General features: G+C 37.2%; 1 long non-coding RNA gene across 1 annotated transcript; it reads left to right on the plus strand.

Annotated features, from left to right (window-relative positions):
• Nucleotides 1-4,813: 4,813 nt before the first annotated feature.
• Nucleotides 4,814-6,139, plus strand: LOC148723972 (uncharacterized). The gene is made up of 2 exons (XR_015991940.1): nucleotides 4,814-5,111; nucleotides 5,600-6,139. It is a non-coding gene; the product is annotated as an uncharacterized LOC148723972 (long non-coding RNA).
• The last annotated feature ends 379 nt before the right edge of the window (nucleotides 6,140-6,518 follow it).

Here is a 6,518-nt window from a genome sequence, read left to right on the forward strand (position 1 = left end):
GTGAAGGTACAACTGGTGATAAAAATTACCAAGAGTCAACCAAGTAAAGCATTGTAACAATACATGGTTGTAGATTCACACAACCGCCTCCTCTGCTATCACCATTTGCTCTCGACCGGTATTGCCATTCTGTTTACTTTCCGTTATTAGCCCATCATAACCAAGGAAAGATTTAACACAGTCATTATTTTGGTGTGGCTATTTTTATTGAGTTTTCCTTTGCTAACGTTGTGTGCACATGGTAAGCTTTTGTCCGAAGAGGAATATATTAATCTTGCATTGCTATGGTTTCGGTGGCATTATGATTTTTTTTTGTCCCATTATTAGTAATCTCAAGTTCTTATTTTTGTATTTTTGAATCGGCAAAACAATTTCAAAGAATATTAGTAGGAGAAAATCTTACAATATACAAAAATGATATTAGAGTTCGTTCTATGCAAAGTTTTAAAGCTATTAAAACAATCGGTTTTGTTTTGGGTGCTCGCACTGTCACATAGATGCCAAGTTTTGTTGTGCTGTTTGTTTACTTGTTATTTTACCCCGATAAAATGAGTTGAGACAATCTCTCTTACTTCATCGGCAATCAGTCCATTTATATAATACTTTCGACGTATAACACTTTCGTTTATATAAAACTTTCGTTTATATAATACTTTCGTTTATATAATACTTTCGTTTATATAATACTTTCGTTTATATAATACTTTCGTTTATATAATACTTTCGTTTATATAATACTTTCGTTTATATAATACTTTCGTCTTTCGGCGTACCTTTCGTTGGTAACCCTGTGGACACACCGAGTAACCTCCAAGAACAACTGAGCTGAGATCAGCTGGAAACCTGATGGCGCGAAATGGTTTCAGATCTGAAGATATGGCGATTAGAGGGACAAAGCTCTGACGACAGCTTAAGGAGAAAGTAATCTGCCTGCCATAAATAGATGATGTTGAAACAAACTGAAGCTCTATTTAGTGCATATATTTGAAATTGCTCGTAGAGACTCGTTTTCCTTGAAAAACCCCAATATGAGGGGGATTCCAGTCAAAGCTGCAAAACTGTACGAAAAAGCCGACCATGAAAGAACAATTGACGCTGCAAAACTGAAATGTTCTTGCGGGTGGCTATCATTCATGGTAAGATTATATACAGCTAGAGCAGAGAAAAAAAAGGAAGCTTGGGAAACTGAAACTTGCATGTCCTCTTTACAAAACAAGCACATGTTACTGAAAGTGAATTGCTTTTGCATGAATCATCATATTACTTTTATGCAGATGTTCTTTTCAAGTCAAATTTGGACTCGCGATGTATCTGTAAATGGCCCATTCAGTTCATCTTTTAAGCAATTGTTTCAAATGCCGTGGACGTGGCCTCCCCTGCTTGAGTTTACTAAAATTAGGAATACGCACAACCTGCATCGAGTATAAAATCACGTATTACTTGGACACTAATTTTGAATTCGAAATTCAACACATTTAACCCACTAGTATCACCCTGTCTAGACGCTCTTGTATGATAATGATAATTTACAGTAGTCAGGATTAAACAGGGCAAGCATGTTATGATACAAACACTCAAAACGATTCCAACTGCTTTTATGGCTTTGAAAGTTTTTATCAGCTCGGAGTTTGTGGTGATTGGAGTTTCCATTTTTCTTCTTTTCTCTTCTGTATTGTACTCGGGCTGCTTTAAAAATGAAAATATAGCATAATGTTACCACAAATACTGAAAAGAGAATTTTAAAGAGGTGAAGAAAAACCCGCATAGTTCTGCACGATGACACTATTTAGTTCATTCTTTACAATCATCATTAAGAAAGTAGACGGCAGGGATATAAGCCAAACCGCAGTTATCGCTCTATAATATCATTTCTTGGTTACAATTTCTTGATAGCGCGGGAAAGGAACCGAACGGCGATCAACCTGTCAACGGAAACACAGGAAAAACTCAACGATGTGAAGGCTGTAGAGTGAATCCATAAGATATGTTCAATCACTGTACTGTTATATGAGGGCTGAGAGAAATATCCAGCCATAACCAAGGGATCCGCAACAAGTCCGGGCAAAAGTTCGCCAAGGGAAGCGAGGCTAAGAGACGGCTGGAAATTGTTTGTTAAGACTCGTTTTTGACCAACCACAATACAACGGTATTTCCAGCAACAGTAGCAAAGCTAGACAAGGAGAACCACACTGATAAAACGATGGATGCTGCACGACTGAGATGTTCGTCCGGGCAGCCAACATTCGTTACCTTCAGTCAAAGAAAATCAAGGATCAGACTTATTACAATCCAGTGTGGACAGTTTATTCCCTTGAATTCAAACTGTAATTCGTATTCATAGTCTTTTTTAGAGCTTACGCAAATAAAGAAAAGTGAAAATTAGATCAAAACGTATCTTTAGATTGAAAATATATTCTAGATATCTTCTTGGCCGATTCTGCATATTGTTCATACTTTTCTCTATTCCTATTTCATTAATATAACAGAGAGAGTTCATTTATCGAGCAGAATCTTCTTCGACTGGCACTCATTTCCTATTTCCGTGTCTTTTATATTTGATTCATAGGTCATATTGCAAGAAGAAATAAGATGCTGCTCTTAAGGTTTTAAAGGTAATTATTAAGGAAATAGTTTAACCAAAATTAAGAATAACAGAGATTGGGAACAAAGTACAATTGTAGAAAGAATACCCAAGGAAGTTCTCTTGTACACTGCACCGAAAAAATGAAGATATGCCTCTACAAATGTATTTTTAAGTATCTGATTTGATTTCCCCTTTTGACAAAAAATCAAAACAATACATGGGTGTGACTCATTTTCATTCCGAAAATAAATGATCTCCAGTATGGCTATAACTATCTTTCTTTTTTCAGTTTCAGGCCAAAAATATCTCTGAAATATTTCAGATGAAAATAAATTATCAGTATGGCTATGACAGTTTTTATTTTTTTTTAGTTTCAGGCCAAAATTATTCTTGACGCGTGCGTAGATCCGTTGAACCAGTTTCATGTTAAACCTGAAGAGTACCCTTTGCTGTCCACTAGAATTTCCTCCTTTCACTGTCATCGCTTCAAAATTTGTACTTTTATTTGCGTTCGGCCTTAGGGAGTTTAATAAATGAAAAATTCATTGGATGGCTAATGTAATGCGTTTATAGCTCTCGAAAGCATTTGCATTTCCGCATAAGATTAATATGACGACTCGTGCAAAGAAATTTCAGTTTCAATGAGGAATGTCTGTCTGGTCGGTAGGAAGTATGGAAAATTTGTATTTTCTAACTTTCTTGTACACTCGCTGTAAATCAGCTTATTATGAATATAGCTACCAGTGCAATATATCTTATTAACCAAGCACGAGGGCCGTACTGGGAGAATATCGGTCAGAGGTCTTGACAGTACGGACCGACCGCAGCGAGGTCCGTACAAAAAAGACCAAGGGCCGATATTCTTCCAGTTCGGTCCCGAGCAAGCTTGGTTAATAAGAGATTTATTATACGACTGAAGTTCAAAGGGACACAAGTGCAGTATCATTCGGGACCATTCGGGACAGTGTCCGGTCCAATACTGAGAGAATATTGACCGGCAATAGAGCATTTTGATTGGTTGATTTTAGTTATTGGCCCTCTGACTGCCCGAGTCGTGTAATAAAACCTCTTAACGACTCTTCCGTCTTCCCATGGCTTGCTCCTACAAACGTACTGTCTGAAGCAGGATGTGAGATTAAGAGAGGATAATCTGCAAATTGATGAATGAAAACACATTCCGCACAATACGTTATAGAATTTTAAAAATTGGCAACAGTTGAATCTTTTTTGCGTGCTTATCTTGAGAGAATAATAGAAATAATGAGTCCATTTTTCCTTGTACCCTGACATAAGGGTAAGCCAGCTTGCGTGACTGGTGTAAGAAGGCAGAAAGATAAAACCCTCTCACTTATATTATCGTTTCCGTTCCCCTCATTGTGTGCCAACCACCAATGACATAGAGACAACTTGTCTAAGTCAAATCTTTATTCATTATTCTAATAATTCATTCCTATTTGTTGAGGCCATAGTGCTATACGAAGACCTGCGAGAAGGGAATCCGTGGACGGCTAATTGGGCGGCAGACCCGATTCATTTTAAAGGTTCACAAGCAGCTGTAAAGAGAAACTCCTCAAGAAGTGCTCCGCCAAAAACACCGGCAAAGCGATGAGGCGGTGAAGATAGCGTACACCCACAGAATATCCTCAGTTGCGATTCTCCTAAAGAAATAATTTCCACCAGATCGAACACACCACCGCCAGAACAAATTATAACAGATTAGTATTACGAATTACTTTAGGAGGCATACTTATAATTAATTCTAGACACAGATAGAATTTCTGTTGTCAGATTGGACTTCAGACTAACATTAAGATTCAAATTGGTCATACGACTCGGTGCATTCAGACTCACGCCTCCTCACGAATTGTTTGTGATTATTTAATTTGTTCATGTTGTCCTTCAACAGCATTGTTAAAATATATACAAACTATTTATAAAAAATATTTACCTTTTACAGAAGTTTAGGGCCTCAATCGATTAGTTTGTAGATATTTGTGATTAGTGTTAAACTGCACTTAAATTTTAAACAGGGGCCGTTAATAATATGAGTACCCAAAATTAAGAGTTTCATATAGACACCCTGTCGCTGAAACAGCTGCTTGTCAAAGAAGACTTTTCCTTTTAATTTTTTTTTTTTTTTTCATATTTCCCACAAAGTCAATCACATCGGTGATTTACTTCATCGATAGTGAGAGTTCGGGAAGGTTTAGACATTCATGGAGAGTACATAACATTTTCATAGAGATAATCTTCTACCATTTTCGGGATTAATACATGACATGCCTGTCAACAAAAGGAATATCTGGATAAATTATGATGATGATTCATGCGAAAACATTTCTGCAACATCTGTTTGGATTGTATAGAGGACGAAAATGTTGCACGCATATCCCAAATTTACTTTCATTTCTTTCCTGTGCAGCTGAAAAACGATCCCATCATGAATGAAAGCCACCCGAAGGTTTATCTCAGCAGTGCAGCATCCATTGTTCTGTCAGTGTGGCTCTCCTTTTGCAGTTTTATAGCTGTAAGTGGAAACACGGTTATGTTGTGGTTGTTCTATAAAAACAAGTCTTTACGAACAGTTTCCAATCGGTTTTTAGCATCGTTATCCATAGCGGACTTTTTCGTTGGTCTTGCCATAGATCCTGTTTGGATTGCTATCAGATGTTGGATTCAGCCACCACTTCATAGCACTTTGTTTGATTTTACTTTGGCATTGTGGATTCACACAACCGCCGCCACCACTTTCAACATTTGCTGTGTTTCTATTGACCGCTTTATTTCGACTCGGTTTCCATTTCAGGACATGGTAACCAAAAAAAGGTGTCACACAGTGATAGTTTTGGTGTGGTTATCTTCATTGGGTCGTCCTTTCTCGACGTTGTATATACCGACCGAGCTTTTATCAAAAGAGAAAGTTTTAAATGTTGCTGTTCTGTGTATTTCGATGGGATTTATTGCATTTTTTATTCCGCTACTAGTAGTTTCATTTTCTTATCTTTTTATTTTCAGATCGGCAGAAAAACAATTTCTTAAAATATGAGCAGGAGAAAACCTTCAATGTACAACGACAATTTTAAAGTTCGCTCTCTGCAAAGCTTGAAAGCTATGAAGACAATCGGTTTTGTTTTGGGGGCTTATAATATCACATGGATGCCCAGTTTAATTCTGCCGTTTCTTGACCTTTGTTATGCTTTGGTAAAGGGGGGACCGGATAAATTCAATGCATTGATGTTTACTGTGTGGCCTTGGGTTGAAACAATCGCATTTACTTCATCAGCAATCAATCCATTCACATATTACTTTCGAAATAAACAGTTCCGCCAGGCCTTCTGCCTTACCTTTCAGCAGGAAACCGCTGATGGTAGGAAAGATGAAAGATCAAGAGATGTGGCGGTTAAAGAGACAGAGCTCTGAGGACACCTCAGTAGAGGAAACAGGACCCTACCGTTGATAAATAATGTTGAAACAGTCTCCAACTTTAATTTGTACATTAAAAAAGGAAGATTTGAAATAACAGCAAAAATAAACGGCTTGAAGATTTTTTTTAAACGCTAATCTCAAACATGTTACACTCAAAGACCAGTTCAGTGGGCTCTTGAATAAAAAACATATAAAAGTCAACAGCTAAAAGATTTCTTTTTTAACGCTGATCTCAAACGTTTCATACTCATAGACCAGCTCAGGGGGCACTTGAATCATAAAAAAAACATATAAAAGTCAACAGCGCTAGCTAAAAGATCTTTTTTAACGCTGATCCCAAACGTGTCACACTCTTAGACCAGCTCAGAGGGCACTTGAATCTACCCAAAACAAATGTCTAATTTGAAGCTGAATATCATAGTAAGTAGTCTCATTCAACAATAAAGGGGAGAGATGTAGTAAGCTTCGAATTAAAAATTAATCTTAAAATAGTCGGTAATTTCATCGA

Source organism: Stylophora pistillata, chromosome 9 (genome assembly GCF_964205215.1).
Source record: "Stylophora pistillata chromosome 9, jaStyPist1.2, whole genome shotgun sequence".
Classification (NCBI taxonomy): Eukaryota; Metazoa; Cnidaria; class Anthozoa; order Scleractinia; family Pocilloporidae; genus Stylophora; species Stylophora pistillata.